General features: G+C 35.5%; 1 protein-coding gene across 5 annotated transcripts in view; it reads right to left on the minus strand.

Moving 5' to 3' along the window:
- The window catches only part of LOC117780159 (protein hunchback), a 43499-nt gene extending 31591 nt beyond the window's left edge, over positions 1-11908 (minus strand). For 2 of the 5 annotated variants that reach the window (XM_034616582.1, XM_034616581.1), the window contains exon 1: positions 11025-11907. The gene's annotated coding sequence lies outside the window, so the exon portion shown is untranslated. Of the gene's footprint in view, positions 1-11024 lie in introns of all 5 variants that reach the window. The other 3 variants (XM_034616585.1, XM_034616583.1, XM_034616584.1) reach the window with 3 other exon arrangements.
- Between the last annotated feature and the right edge of the window lie 5340 nt (positions 11909-17248).

Below are 17248 nucleotides of genomic sequence, written 5' to 3' on the forward strand. Positions count from 1 at the left end.
TAAAATTAAGTAAGAAACTAATATTAAAGTTATTAAAAATTAATAGAAAGTCAATTATAAATTACTGAGCAAATTTGCAGACCCCATAAACATGTTGTTTAAAATCAGCTTTACATTTAACGAAACTTCAGCTTATATATGTCTTTTTCGATACATGTTCTTTTTGGCTGCTTTCATAACAATTTTCACTTGCCAAAGCAACAATCTACAATAATTTTGGCTTTCACTTATTTCTTAAAATTTCCTCGGCATTAACAACGAGTTTTGCAAACTTTTAGACAACTTTTAAAACGGAAAGTTGAACTACGCTTGAAAAAATAGTTTTTGCAGTAAGCTCTATTGAATTCTGGGTATTCCTAACAGAAAAATGCCGACAGTTTTCGAAGCGTTTCGCTGTAAAATATTGTAAAAAAGTTGTTCACTTGGCATCTTTTCTGGCAGAATATAAAAAACGGAGTGCTTTCTCAACAAGGTAAAACTGTGTAAACGACGCGTCGTTTGCTGGTGTTGAGAGAATGTGTGAGTTTATCAATCAAGTGTGTGTGTGCGAGTGTGTGCCGTTTAGTTTTTATACGGACAGCGAGACAGAGAATGACGAAGAGAGAGAGAGAGGGCGAAAGAGAGAAGGCCAAAGGGCGATGTGAAAGGCGAAGCTCAGGCAAATTCCCGCAGACACCGGACTAATCAACGAAATTGCTGCAGCCTTTTAGGCGTACAGTGAACATATGGCTGCCATAACCTTAACCTGGTACTTTCCCCTAACGCATATTTGTTGTTCGACACTTTGTTTTGTGAGTGGGCGTGGCAGATTGTTAGATGATTGATGAGAACGATAGCATATGTGGAACGTTCCCCAATTTCCTTGTAAATCTGCACATAAAATAAAAACAATCTGAGGGAAAATCTTTGTATGCCAGACAGGTCACAAATTGTGAAAATAGCAAAATATAAATAGCAGCAGTAAAAAAACCTACAGCAGGTAAAGAGAGAAAGAAAGGAGCAAGTTCTGCTGGTGAAAGTAAAGCAACAATTCTGTGATGCAACAATTATGAGCTGCAACTACTACAACGAAAATAACGCAGCATCTTTATAGAAATTTTGCTAAATTTGTTTAAAATAATCAGTGAAAGGCTAAAAATGCAACTTGGGATTATGAATAAATAGTTGTATGTGGTATTGATTTAATAAAATATTGAATAGTCAATAAATTAAAAAATTTTTTTAATATATTAAAACTAATTCCTATTACTTTTAAATACATATAACATCATCACCTGATATTTTTAATTATTACCGACAAAATTAAGTTACAATCGTCTTTTCAAATTGCAAACTTAATTATATATTTACATAAAGTCAATACCTTAAAATATATAAAAAAATAAAAAATACGTTAAGATTGAATTGGTGTACAAATTAAAAATAGATTTACTTGCTAGTTGTTCTTCAATTTTTAAGCTAAGAGCTACTACGTCTATCGTTTTTTAACAAGGGCTGCCAAATGATTGCTGTTTAACTGTTGCTCATTGAAGTGACTCGCAACAACACTTGTATGTACATATATGCTATGGGTACAAGTATTTGCCTGTTGAAGAGACACTTCGCAGTGACAAATGACAGTCAAAGAATTACGAGTATCATATTATAATCAAGCAACAGCTTGAGAAATTCGCTTGTGTTGTCATTAGAAGGGCGGGATTTCAACGACGGTTGTACAATGTGAACATACATATACACATAAACAAGTATACTTATGAGTGTGTATGTGCATTCCATGCACAATGTAAGTGTCTGTGTAAGTAAGTATAAGTGCTATCCATAGTCCTATATTCAAAACACGCAACACTTGTCATCAGCAGGCGCCGGCAATCATTCACACACCAACACACCAATACACACACACACACATACATTGGAGCAGGAAGCGACGTGCAGAGACATGCACAGACACGCATAAACAATAAACAGCTGCCTGTGAGTTTGAGACTTGTTTGGTTGCTTTTGCCTTTTAGGTTTTTGTTTGCCGCCATCATTAAACTGTCGCCAGGCATCGTCTCTCAATTGTTGAGTCTGCATACCCTGTAAACTGAGACGCGTTGAGGCATACAGAGTTAAATTGGGAAAATTATTCAACTTAAGTCTAGCTCAATTTTAAGATATTTTCAATTATTCAATTTATAATTTATTGTAAGTAAAAAATTACTGGATTTTCTTAGAATAAGTTTCATTTTCATTTCATTCATTCATTTGATTTCTACCCCACTTAAAATCTTTATGACATTATGAAATTTTAGGATTTTTTTAGAGTCACACTTACTTTAGATTTCAATCATTTATTTTCAGTTAAACTTAATTAAAAAAACTTTACTCTTATATTAAGTTTGTTTTGACTTGAAAATATCGGAAAGAGATTGAAATTATGTAAAGAATCAAATTTATATATTTTATCAAGTTGGCTTCTGTACTGGAGATTTCAAGCATATTCTTAAAATTGCATATTCAATTCTGGTAGACAATGGGCATCTCTCAACCGGGCTCTTTGCTTTGCAACTGTCTCTCGTCTTTCATCTGTCTCTCGTATTTCCCTGTTGTTTTGAAGCCGTTCATTTGCGATAGGATTTGAGTCTAAGTTGCCTACTTTGCTAGCATTTTGGCACGTATCCTTGTCGTGCTTTTTATGGTACTCTTACTACTCCTCCTTATCCACCTCCACCTCCGCTGTCATATTACTTTCAGAGCCCCATTTCTTGTGCGTGTGCATCGCTTTCTTATTCACGATTTCACACCTGCAAAATGACTTTGATGACAGTTTAAGCCCGCTCGCAATTGATCTGGCCTTATAGCCTGTGGCCTGACTCTAGACTGTGAATGTGTGTGTGTATTTTTGTGTATATGTGGGTGTGAGTGTGTGTGTGTGAACTGCACTTGACTTAATTGAATCATTGAATGAAATGTCTTTGTTTATTTTAAATTGTTTTAAATTTTGCAGCAATATTTTTGGCTGGAAAATAAGCGATACATTTTTGAAAAATTTAGTAAATGAATTGTAAGTTAATTAAATCAAAATACATAAAATGTAAACAAGTAAACTATAAACTAAGTTCTGGTAAGGTTTTGATGGTTGAAAGTCAGGTAAAAAAATTCTATGGAAACAATTTTAGATTATATTTAGCTAATTTCAAGCAAATAAATATAGACGTAACTCAGACAGAGAGACAGAGAAAGATGGAGAGCGAGAGAGAGGCGAGATACAAATTCCTGAATGTGTGTGTGTGTTTGTGTTTATGTGTTTGTATGTGCAAAACTCACAACATTCATCAATTATCAAGTGAAAAGAGCACTGAGAATAGAACGCAAAAGCAATAAATCTAAGCAAGGCCTTAAGGGAGCTGACTAACAAACAGGACTACGATATGCGGCACATAGACAAAGGAAAGGAGAGAGCTAGATATGAAGAGAGAAAGATAGACAACAAGGAGCGCAGTTAGATAGCATTAGATTATGTGTATATGGATATAAAAGATTCATTCGCATTCACATTTCTGTTGCATAACCAAGTGAATGGACAGAGAATGTGTTGCCGGCAGGATAACTGTGATAGGTGATGGATTGATAGCAAGTTGCATGCCACAGATATTCTTCTAGAAATCCAAAGAAGACTGTTTAAAGCCAAAAGAGAGAGAGAGAGAGAGAGAGAGAGAGAGAGAGAGAAGAAAATGCCATGGAGATGGTTGAGAAAACACGTATAGGATAAGTGACACTTTGCCACACCCACAGACGGAGTAGGTTTTAAAAATGGACTGAGACTGAGAGGAAGACGATTCAAGGGGGAGAGGAGTGTTGCACATATGTAACAAATATAAATTTAAGCAAAACAAACTGGTAACAAAGTTTGTGTAGTGTGAATTTTTCTTGCGCTACTTTTGCAGTTTCAGTTTGACAACGTTGCAGGATGCGCACATTATCTATGTGTGTGTCTGTAAATGTGTGTATGAGTGGCAGAAACAAAGGCAACATTGTGTCAGAGACGAAAAGAGGCTGCCAGTCGAGGCAAAGTCATTGATTGCACAAGCTAAATGGAAACACTAAGAATGAGATTCCGAGAAGGAGACTCTAAGGACTAAGCAGCCATGCAGCAAAGGCAACAAACTGTGGCAGAGAGACAGAAAGAGGGAGAGTGAGAGAGAGAGGGGAAGAGGCAGACCTGCCGGGGGGAATAAGGGATTCAAACTGAAAGGCGTTCAGCTGGCAAACATAAGTCGCATACTCAAATCAATGGCATTGACAGTCGGCTGGCATTGTGTGTCCATGAATGGGATGACATGGAAGGGGAGAAAAGAAAGCCCTAAGGGGGGAAGAGGGGGCCAGCATGGCAATTGTATTCATTTGACTTGGCAACCAATTGTTGCAAGTGGCAATTGTTGTAATGAAAATTCGCAGCAGGGCTTCAAATAATACGAAAGAGAGAGGGAGAGAGCATTCCATGAAAAATTGAAATGAACAAATTTCAATTTTCAAATATTTAATTAAAAATTAAACTTGAAGACATATTTGCTTTTATTTGGTTTTGACAGTAAAAGCAGTGTAATTCAATATTTATTTGTTTAAAATACATTTATTTTAATAATTTTCTTATTAAGAGAAAAATGTAGTATGACTGGAAAGATGAGACTTTCTCAAGATTGTTGGTTATTCTCTTAGAAAGAAATCGAGATAGTGAAACTTGGCTTGGAATTCTATTAAAGCCTGTGGTTTTTAGTCAATTGCTTGATGAAGTATATTTTTCTTTGCAAGAATTTCGATTGATTAAGGAGCTCATAGATAGAAATTCATTTTGTGTATATGAATAAAATTTTAAATAACTAAGATATGTTATAGTATTCGTTTTAATTAGGCTTAATAATTAAATTTATTGATTTCAAGTACAAGGAGTGAGCACTTAAGTACATATAAAAAATTTATACAATATTATTTCTCTTGCCTTTGCAAGAAAACGAAAAGAAAAATTATTTATATATATCACCTTAGCCAGTTTTCACTGTATTTACATTTTTGCTATGTTAGCTACACTATTTACTTAATTTGTGTACATATGCAATTTTTTTCTTCTTCTTGCTTTTCCAAATTGTGTGTTTGAGTAAACGGAAAGCTTCGAAAACCAACAACAACAACAAAAAGAATAATAATGAGGAAAAATGTGACTAATAGAGAAGAAAACGTGCATCGGCCGACGTTTGCACAGATAAAAGCAACAATAACAAATAAAAACGAAAATTAAATAAATACATAAACGGGAAAAAGTGAAAAAATAAAATGAAGAAAATAAATAATAAATATAAAACGAGCTGAGCAGAGAAATTGTGTGAAGGGAAGGAGGAGGAGTGAAAGGGGTAAATGCAGCAAGAGGTGCAATACAGTAAATACAGCCACTGAAGACGTGACAAAGTAAATGGCGGTCAAAATTGTTCCGATTGTCTTATTTGTATTTGTAATTGCGTGAGTGTGCGTATCTGTGTGTGTGTGCATGTGTGTGCAAGCAATTTTCAAGGATTGCAATTACAACAAGAACAACAACAAATAAGCAAGCAAAAAGCTGCCAGACAACAACAACAACCACACAACAACAATAAAAAGAGTACAAAGATAAAAACTACCTTGGCCCAGAATTGAGGCGCATAAATACAACGCACCTATAAACATTGTAAGTGTGTGTATTTGTGTGTGTGTGGGTGTGTCCATCTGCACATGTCTGTGTGTCTGTGTCTGTGTGTATTTGTGTGTGCATGTATTGGCAGCAGATATCGAGCGCATTGAGCTCACTGCAACAACAACAACAGCAACAACAACAACAGCAACAACAGCCGCAACAACAAGCAACAATAAATGACGACAACGTCGATGTCTCTGCTGCCGTCGCTGCTGGCGCCGCTGCCCACGAAGGGGGTGAAAAAAGACGAAAGAAGAGAGAAAAGCGCCTTCAATACTTAAGTCATTTGTCGCCACGCCGCACTGTGGTGCAAAATCAATTTGCATTCACTTTAATGTGAATAATAATACAGATAATAAATTCAATACTATTTAACAAACAAAATGACAACACTGCGGAAGGCAGAATTAGGTGGGTAGCACTGCAAGAAGCGACACGTTTAGAATTGAGCTTCAAGAGATGACTATGCAAATCTGAATGTATGTATATACTATAGAGCATATATACCATATATGACTGTAATCTATTTCATAATATTGAATAAGTTTGAATAAGTCACACATTTGTCATTGAAACGGAATTAATCATTTGGAATCCATAGTATTTACTCGTAATTTATAATTTCAACCCCCACACTTCTTTATTTCTTTGTTTAAAAATTCTTGTTAGAGATTAGTCATCAATGGTATTTCTTTTGAATAATTAAACAATTGTTTTTAAGTGCTTAAAACATTTGAATACCCTGTTTAAAAAAGTAATTATAAAAGAGTTTAAATAGTCATAGTTTTCGAATTAAAACACAACGATAATTTTAACAATATTTATACTATCAGTTAGAGAGAAAAGTATAAAAGATATCTAATTTATTGCACACTTCGCCACTAATACTAATTTAACTTGTAATAAAAATGAAAATTTGCTAACAAGTTTATTATTAATTGATCTTGTTATTTTTTTAAATTATTAATTCGAGTTCAATAATCAAGTTTTATTTATTGTAATTGTAGACTCGTAGGTAAACAGAGTGCAAATTCAAGCGATAGTAAAGCTTGTAATGCAAACTGTAAACACATGAAATTGGAGAGTTTAATTAATTCTGTTGTGCTGCATTTCTTTTTATTTTTGTTTTTGTTTTTTTTTCTTGAATTTTGTCCCCGATTTGCACGTCTCACTACAGTGTGCAGAATGTCATTCCGTCGGTTGACTGCAACGGCAAATGAGGCAAGCACAGGCACAAAGTGCAAAAGCAAAGACGTGACCAAGACGGCAAAAAAGCAAAGGCAATAGCAACAGCAACAAATGAAGACGACATTTAACGGAGCGTATGCGCAATATGGTCACTATTGGTCACCAACACCGCTCATATCTCTCTCTCTCACACAATGAAAGAATCCAAGACGTGTTCGATGACTCAAACTGTTGGGGACAAAAAGACGAGACACTGGCTGACTGAATGACGGACTGACTGACGGTGTGTGCCGTTGCTTATCAGTGCCAAAGTTTGCCCAAGCCAAGGCAGTGTAAACATGACCATATGTAACTGAAACTGGCAAATGTCTGAAGGCATCTGAGCCACGATAAGCAGCCAGGCCATAAGGCAGGCAGTCAGTCAACCAATTGCCTCAAAGTGGGCCAGGCCAAACCGAGGTATGAAACCGAATTGATCGTTGAACACGTTTTTCAATTTCGAGCAAAAACAATGAAAATGTTGCTGAAATTGCTGTGGTATCTTTGATATACAAACACAAACACAAGACAAGCACACATTTATTACATATTCTTGGCCGCCTTTTGCTGCAAATAAAGTGGAGCACTGGCTGAACTGAAAATGAATACAATTAAAATTATTTATTAGTGCGCTGCTGCTCGAGGATGCCAGCTTCAAGTACAGAGGCTGCAAAATTGGCCTCAACAGTAGCCAAGAATGAAAACAAATTCAAAGATGGCAACGGCATCGGCATCGGCAGCAGCAATCACAACAACAACAACAGCAGGCGGCACATTTGGCCATGCCTTTTTGGCCAATTGCCAGCTACTTTTTGGTGGCTGCTTCCCAACATCAGCAACATCAACAAAAACAACAATAATAATAACAACAATCACGCGTTGTTGTATCCATCTCCTCAACCTCGGCCAAGTTGGCTTTGGACTAAAGCTTATTTATGTGCGTTGGCTGCAAAATATGGCGCACAAATTGTGTGTTTGCTTATTTACTGCAGTCTACCAAAAAAAGAGAAGAGAGGCATATAGGAGGCATCTTAATTGGGTGGGTGGCAACCAAGAAGAAAGGCAGTGGCTGTGCACCACCAGCAAACAAATTGCAATACTATATTTCTGCATATTTCAGATAATTATATTTCGTTATGCTAATAAGCAAAAGATAAAAGATACACTTATTAAAAGGCTCTTAAAACAGCAGATTGTTAAAATATCTTTACATATGGGCAACAGAATTGAGAATAAGTGTGTGCACATTTTAACAGACTACTTTTAAATCAAGTTAGACATTAATTTAATTTAGTTGCCATCAAGAATTTTGAATTGTCTTTACCGTTCCAGTAACTAACATGAAAATGTAAGTAAGTATATTTTAGATTAATCTCCCTTTTAATATACTATTAAAGCTCTGTAAAATATGTGAAACTAGTGCCCACAATTTACAGATAACCTCTTTAGCTTTAAAGAATAAGTTAAAGATTTCACCCTTTATCATGTCATATTTTTAGTTAGATTTAAATTACATTTAATTTTATAATCATATTATGTGATGAAAGTGAAAATATTGCTCTGACAGAATTAAAAAAGTTTGTAAAGAGTTCTCAGTAATCAATCTGTTAAAATACAACTTAACATAGTTGAACTAATTGTATTAAACCTATATTTTTAATCTGTTAAATAAGTTCAAATTGTACTAAACAGTGTAACTAATCACTTAACAGTGTTAAGCAATGTTAATAAAGAGCTTTAACTGTCTCTGCTGCACATCTCATGTTAAACTTAACATTTACAATAGCATTGCATTTAATTTTAGCGTGCTGTTAAACCTCTGACAATGCAAAAGAAATTGTTGAGTTTTATTCAAGTTGAAGTAAAAGTGAAAATTGAAAGATAATTTATGAACTGTGTTTGCACTTGATGAAATTATCTTGTTTATTTAACCTAATTTAGAATAGAGTACAAGCAGTTCTTTGGCGAGGCATTTCAGATCTTTTCTTATCAATGTTGAGGCAGCAGCCGAAGTAGCAACAGAATGCGGAATGTTGGGCCAAATGTTTCAACATCAATGATAAAGCCATGTCAATGACCCCACAATGCATTGTTTGCTTCGCTTATCAGCAACCTGTTTGAAGGGGATTCTAAATAATTGCCAAAATAAAATATATATATATATATAATATATATATAAAAAAAGAACAACGAATTTGGTTAGTTGATTTGATAAGAAAGCGTGGGAAAAGTGTGTGTAACTGCAAGTTAAAAAGGTATTCGAACTTGCAATGAGTCGAATGTGAATAAACTCAAATTCTGGCATAATTTACTTTGATGTATTACCCGCATTGGGAACTGTCTGAAAGAGATTCCCCGCAGCTGCAGATCGAATAATTAAATGAGATCTCTTTCGAAATTAATTAAGGAATTGTCACATCAATCAGGCGCCCACTTGGCAATGACGTTTCTCCTTTTGTTGTTGCTGTTGCTGTTGTTCTTGTTCGTTTTTGTTGTCTTAAATTCTCGTTCAAGAATTTTAAATAAACAAATAAAATGCAGAAAATAGATTTACGAGTGTCGCAAATTTATGACAGATGTAAAAATTGTCAGCGCTTTTTATGGCCAACAACATTTTCTGACGCTTGACTGAAGTCTGAAGAACGATGGAATGACTGACCAGCTGGCCATATCCATAGCCCTGACTGACTGACTGACTGACTGTCTACTACTAACAGAGCTCTACAATACATTGTTATCCCCTCAGTTTCCTCTTCTTTAGTAAAGCCTAAAACACTTGCGTTGATAATGAGAAAAGTTTTTTTTTTCGGATTATTTTTCTTATTTTTTGCACAATTCTTTTCATTATTTGTGTTGTTTTCTTTGTGTTGCTGCAGCGAAGACAAAAGTCTTGGCTCCGCTGCTGATGATGATGAATATGATGATCCTTGGGATTGTAATAAGATATGCCAAAGTACTTTTGCTAAGCAGCATTTTATGTATAAAAGTAATACGACTTTATATATAAAGTGTACTTATTTTGTAGCTTTCTTTGTTACAGACACAGGTGTGTTTCTCTCACTCACTCTTTCTTGTTTTATTGTTGTACATCTGTTTCGCTGGAATGGCAATTTCCAACTAGAGATTCTGTGCTCGTACAAGTCCAAAATAATGTTGAATTTTTTAAATTCATTTTAAATACTTCAATTGGCTATTTATCACAGGTAAAAAGTTATTTTAATAGAATTGTAAAGCTATTAAACTTTATAATTGTATATTTACAATATTATTATTTAATTATTATAATTATAGAATTATTTATGATTGAGAGTTGTAAAAAGTAAGTAGAAACCATTGAGAAAATTTGAAAAGATTAACATTTATATGCTTTTCTCATAACTTATTTTCTTTATCTCTTCTATATTTGCCACCTGTGCGTATACGTAATAACGTATACTTAATGTGGTAAATAGTATTATTAAGTACTTCTGCAAACACTTCAAAAAGTAGAGAAAAATAGCAACGCTCTCAAGTTGTAAATTACGAGCCTTTCCACAAGTTATTCCCAATGGCAACTACGGCAAACGTATCCAAAAATTATTCCAAAAAACTGCAGCGTAAGAAAACACTTTGAAAACTTGTGTCTATAGGGGAAATGGAGAAGTTACAGTTAACACTCGAATGCAGGAACATATGTACAATGTACATATGTGCGTGTACGAATGTGAGTGAGTGTGTGTATCCAAGAGATGCAATAAAGCGAAAAACTTGCGCGTAAGGAAATTCACTAAAGAAACCAAAAATAGCGCCGAAAAATGCAGCACAAAATTTGAAAATTCAATAATAATTCTTTTTAACATACAATGTCTGCATTTAACTGTGTGAGTGTTTATTATTGTTACATATTTTTAGAAATTTGCTTTTTGTTTGTGTTTTGTTTATGCAAAATCACACTTCACTTTGACACATTTAACAATAATATTTATTTATGGCTTATCTTGTTAAATTATTATTGTTATTTTTGTTGAAACAAAGTCTGTTAAAATTCTAGCAAAAATGTTTGCTGTTTTATTTTTAGCATCGGCAAATGAAACGAAAATTTTTCACTCACATGTGGAAAATGCCGCTGCACGCACTTTTTTTTTAGTTTCCAATTTAATGTTGTTGTTGTAGCTGTTGTAGTTGTTGCTGCTGCTGGTGTGGTTGCAGTTGTTGTTGTTTGTCACTTTCGAGTTTTTACCCTTTGCATTTGTGGGTATTTTTATAGAGCGCCCAAAAGGAAAAACTCGACGCTTGTTTCGTTATTATTTTTTATTTTTATTTTGTATGCAGTATGTTGTTGTTGTTGTTGTTGCTGTTGTGTTTTGTTTTGGTCCGTTTTATTTTTAGCGTTAAATTTTCTGCGGTCAGCGATTTAAAAATAACAACAGCAACTCCGCATGGATTGCACTTCACTTGGACATGGACTTTAAAGCTGTGATGATTGGATCTTAAGAAACTCACGCCACTGGATCGTATTCGGATCGTATTATATGTTGTTGGAACTTGCACTTGGCATATCCGATTTTTAAACACACATGTGGCTTTTCTGTTCACACTTTGTTTTTTAAATTTTGTTTGTTTTGTTTCAGTTGCTGTTTGAAATTGAAAATTGTAAATTGCATTTGAAATTCAGTTGCAGTTACAGTTTATGTTAAAGTTACAGTTCAACAGTGCGAGGTCTTGAACAAAAACGACGTCTGCTTTATATTTTGTTTGGTCATTGTCCAATTTACCGCTCCGGCGTTCTACTCACTTCGATGAACATCTTGTAACTATTTTCAAAAAGCGCACGAACGCAGCTGCAGAGCGACGACGGCGCTGCGGAGCGCACAAAAATCAAACCAGCAGCAGACAAACGAAACCGAAACCGAAACAGAAAACAGAGACCGAGACCGAGACCACCACAACAACAAAACAGCAGCCAACGACAACGCCAACTCAAGAACACACAAACAACAGCAACGCCAGCAGCAGCAGAAGCAGCACTCGCAGTTGTCGTCGTCGTCGTTGTTGTCGATATTGCTTGTCCGAGTCGAGAGCGCCAGAGAACACAATTCAAAGTTTAAGAGTCAAAAGCAAAGAGAGCGCACTGCTTGCTTGTGCTTTTGCAAGCGCAGGCCACAAGAAAGAAACAAAAAACAACAACACGAAGCGTAGCATCCGCGTGCTGCGTTGTTGGCTACTGAAGAACTGAAGCACTGGCCAGCCGAACCGACCAGCAGCAGCAGCAGCAGCAGCAACAGCAGCAGCAGCCGAAGCCGAAGTCTGACGACGCCATCAACTGTAATACGATTCGTGAGCGACCGACAGCTTCGTGCGCGGGCGAAGAGCGCCACGATTACTTAAGCAGTGACTAACTAACTGCTAACAGTGTGCGGAGCGCACGAGCCAAATAGCGGCGGCTAAGCCCAAGTCATATACTGTGAGCGTGAAGAGTGCGAATTTGAGTGTGAGTGTAAGAGTGTGTCTGCTTATATGGTTGTCTGTTATGCATTAACAGTGCGCTGTTGTTGCAATGGACCATATGTGCCATATGCTAGCGATGTTTTTAACGATTTCAGTAAGTCTAGCATCGATTTTAAATGCCACATTTAATTAGTTGAAATGGTCATTGATAATATTTGCTGGCAGTTTTAATTTCTCTAATTTAGTAATAAGTTAATTACAAATTTGGCAGCAGCAAAATGGCCGTAAGCAACTTTACTCATTAAAGTCACAGCATTGACAACAACAACAACAATGACGAAGCCTGTGACAGGCAACAATGCAAACTTAAGTACAATAAGCGCTTATTAAATGCGCTGAATGCGAATAAACTTTTAGCTAAATAGAAAATGGCGACGGCAAGGACGAGAAACAATGGACGCAAAATTCGCGCAGCGGAAGCCGCGACGACAACGTTGCCAATGCCACTTGGGAGCCGTTAGTCACCCACAAACAGCTATAGTCGCAGCTTCTCTTCTACTCTTCCCCACCCCGCCCCCTTCGCAGCTCATCAAAGATTTTGCATGCCGTAGCAAAAACAAAGCGAGCGCAAAATGTTGCCCCATTGTAAGAGGGAGCGGGGAGGGGGAAAGTAGTTGTAGTATTTTGGGCCGAGCCGATTGGGTTTCCCCTACAAAACTGTCGGTAAGTTTACCTCCCACAACCCCCTCTTCAAAGTTATGAATTGTTCAAGCGCAAAGGGGATAAAAGTCGGCTAACACATTTTTCGGGGGCAAATGCTGAAATTGTAAAATGAGAAATTAAGTTCTAATGCATAAATCAGATGTCTCGCTTCTACACTCCCTCCTCTCCTCCCCTGGGAGACTTGTCATATTGATAAATGAGCTTTGAGGAACTGCACATAGCTTGGCACTTAGCACGTGCTGCCGGGAGGACCAACATCAGGCTGGCAGGCAGTCAGGTAACAAGGACACCAGACGCCTTTTGCACTGGTCACAAAAGTTATTTATGGGCGCCTCAGTATGCAATTTGTTGTGGTCAACAAATCGACATACAAATCGCAACTGAGCAGAAGATCATTAGAGAACCAGATGGAATGAGATCCGCATACTCCCAAGTTGATTAGTCACGTCCAAGGAATGTCAAAAAGGAGGATGCTCCTACACGAGCACCCTTAAAAGGTGAGGTCCAGCCACAACACACATACGCATACACACACACACAGACACACATACCAAAAATGCCCCCTTCAAATGCGCTAAAAGCGGCCAAGAAATCAGCTTAAACCAAATGGCGTTAATCCATGAATTATTGCCTAAAAGCATGCCAAAGCGCATTAAGTTTTTGACTTTGGTTCTTGCCACAGCACACAAAGCAGGTAAACAGACGGACGTAAGAGCGGACGGACGGACAGACAGACAGACAGCGACACGGAGACACACAGAGAGAATGAGACGGCGACAGACAGCCGCAGGACAACACGGTCACAATCACAATAACAACAGGTAGTACATACAGCCATCAGCTTTAAGTCACAAAACTACGAAGATTCGATACTCTCACCAAGCTCAGAAAGTGCATTAAATGTAGAGGAAATTGAGAAAAAAATATTAAATGAATAAAGTGTATCTGAAATTGAGAAAGCAAACTATAAGTAGAAATAATGCAACTTACAAGTTAAATAATAATATAATTTCTTTAATATATGGGAATCTCTTAATATTTAACAATTAGTAAGAAATTAATAAACTATTAACGTTAATTATTTAGACATAGCTATTTTCATTAATTTTCGATTTTACGTAGACCAAAATCAGTCGTCAAAAAAGCCTTTTAATATTTATAAAAAATATTAAAATGAGCTATTAAATTAAATTAAAACACTTATTTTAATTGAAAACTGTATAAAAAAATATAAAAAAGCTTAAGAATATTTGAAATTTAATTTCAGTAATGTGTCTTTAAAATACAAAAACAAGTAAATTAAATATACTCTCAAATGTTTTAGTTGAAATAAAAGTAAATTCTTTAATACGCTTCTTTATTTTTTGTTGCAATTGCTTTATCAAAGATGACTCTATCACAATACCCTTTGTTAGGGCAATTTGACAATAACAAGCAAAGCAGCTAAAACATTAGTAATGTCCATGAAAGTGCCAATGAATAACATGAAACATACATTTGCCTTGCATTTGTATCTGTATCTCAACAACCAAAAAAAAAAAAATAACTACAAACAAATAAAAATAATAAAAAGAAAACAATTTAGGAGCAAGAAGGCAAAACAAAATAAGCCAAGTTTTAACCGCACCCAAGAGTCCAAGAAAGAGAGAGAGAGAGAGAGAGAGTGAGAGCGTGAGCAAGAGAGAAAGGGTGTGAGACCCAGGTCTATACGGCAGATATCCATATACTTATATATTTTCGGTCAATATCTTAGTAAATGTATGTGTGTATGTCGCGAGTTCTTTTTTTTATGAGTATTGACATTATAATCAACGCCGTTTTCAATTTCAGCGAACCCCCAAAAAAGGTGCATCCCAAAACAAAGCAAAAAAATTGATATATAAAAAGAAGTAAGGAAAGGAAACGTAAAAAGTTCTGTTTGCTTTTTGTTGTTCATTTTTATCTGCCGTCCACTTTTCGGGTCGAAAGGCAAAAAATATGTAAATTATGACTGCAAAGAAAAAAAAAACTACTATATGCATGTCTGTGTGTGTGGGTGTCTATATCTGTGTGTATGTGTGTGTGTTGGCATGCGTCAGTCACCTGTGGTATTTCATTTTCGTTGATGGTTTCGTTTATATTGCTCTGCCTGCCCCGGGGAACTCAAAACATCCGTTTCATATTTTTGAACTTGAGCTTTTCCCCGTATCCCTATAGGTTAATGCTAACGATAAAAAACACAACATGCCCTAGTTAGTTTCTGTTACATGCAATATCAAACAAAAACTTGGCCAACGTAATTTATCCATGTAGCTTTTTTAATATCAAAAGGGGGGAAGCTGATCAAATAGGACATTAAATTCCGGTACTGTATGCCATTTTTTCTGTTTAAAAATATGGAATATTAATAAAACTAGTTAACCATTTATTTTAGCATGTTTTATAAGATTATTTAACAAACGTTATTTTATTTGAAGTAGTCTTAAGGGTTTGCAAATTAATTTAAATTTTGAACCAATATCTTCTTATATTTATAGAAAACATTAAATTGAATCTGAGATACGAATTAAACTCATAATTGTTATATTAAAAAAAATACTCTCCAGATTAATTTTGATCAGTTTATAAATTAATATTTTATGAAATATTTAATAGATTTATGACAATTTCTTAAATGTCTAGATAATGGGTCAGTTATTTTGATTTTGATGATTAATGTTAATAATTGGAATTATCAGCTCAGATTTAACTGCGACTCCAATAGCATCCAACAACTCCCAGCCTCTCTAAATTTTTGATTGAATTAATTAAAAAACTTACAATTTTCTAAATATCATAATAAAATTTGCAAAATATAACACGAGTTTAAAATCGTTGAACCGAAAGATCTTTGTTATATTTAAAGTTTTTCTTGAACAACTTAACTTAAGTTCAGACAAAACTTTTAATTCTTTAGAAAAGTTTTCCCTGTTGCCCAAAATTATAGAACTGATTAAGAATGCGTCATCAAAATAATATTTGTGAAAGAAGAACTGCAAATGTAAAGCATTCAAAGAGAACAGACTTTGGCTTCCATTTGCATTTGTTTGTTTGGGTTATATACTCGAAAAAAAAATAAGCGTCTCCTTTTGGTAATGATATCTTATAACATTTGAGTCGTGTGGTTAGTTTAAAAATGCATGAAAAAATTCTTTTATAAAGACTTAAATTTCAGTAGCAACAATCAAAGAGGTACGACAAATGAATGTATTCAAATGTTCATATAAGTAAATGAATATGTGTCGGGAGTGCAGATAGAAGTATGAGTATGGCTACTCACACTTACAGTTGGATGGAGTGTTATGTGTCAATGCTCATATTTAATGCTTAGCTGAGTTTCTGCACTCCTGCCACATTGGGGCACAACACTCATCTGTCAACGAACCGAACGATTTGAAATAGTGGATTCTAGTCAATGTGTGCATTAAATGTCAATAACCATAACTTAATTCATTTGGATTTGGTTTGTCTTTCACATGGCTGCCGTTATCCGATTCGAACTGTTTGCATTGCCCACAAAGGTCAACCGACCCCCTTCCACCTCCCACCCCTCTCTGTTTGATTGTGTACTTGAGGTATCTGGTCTCTGTCTCTGTCTCGGACTCTACAAACACATTGAAATTGAATAAGCACTGCAATGGACACAAAAATATTGACTTCGGGTTTAGTTTTTGGGTGCATCATAAATCAAACTGATTGTCAGGTCAATAGGAGAAATGGGCAAGAGGGAAATGAGAAAATCAAGTGAAACGTGAGTGAGATATCGAAAAACTCAGTCCAGTTATTGATAGCACGATTAGGCTAATTGTCCGGAGGATTATAAAGCGATTTAGGAAGCAATTAGCCAAATAGTTGCAATCAAATTGCCGGAAAATTCTGTTGATCTACGGTACTATGATTTTCCTGCTTGTCTTTTCTCTTGTGACAAAGTGACTGGAGAGCAGAAGTAAAGTTTCATTTTGAACTTTTTTTTTAAAGAGAAATGACTTCCTGTGTCAATGCACAGCTCATAAGAACATTTATAGAATTGATTTTGTGTGGATTATTGGAAGATATACCAACATTTAAAGTAAGAAAAGATGGAAGAGTATGCTAACTTAAAATTGAAAATAATTAACTGTTTTTAATAAAATAAATATATTGATA

This window comes from Drosophila innubila (genome assembly GCF_004354385.1).
Source record: "Drosophila innubila isolate TH190305 chromosome 2L unlocalized genomic scaffold, UK_Dinn_1.0 4_B_2L, whole genome shotgun sequence".
Classification (NCBI taxonomy): domain Eukaryota; kingdom Metazoa; phylum Arthropoda; class Insecta; order Diptera; family Drosophilidae; genus Drosophila; species Drosophila innubila.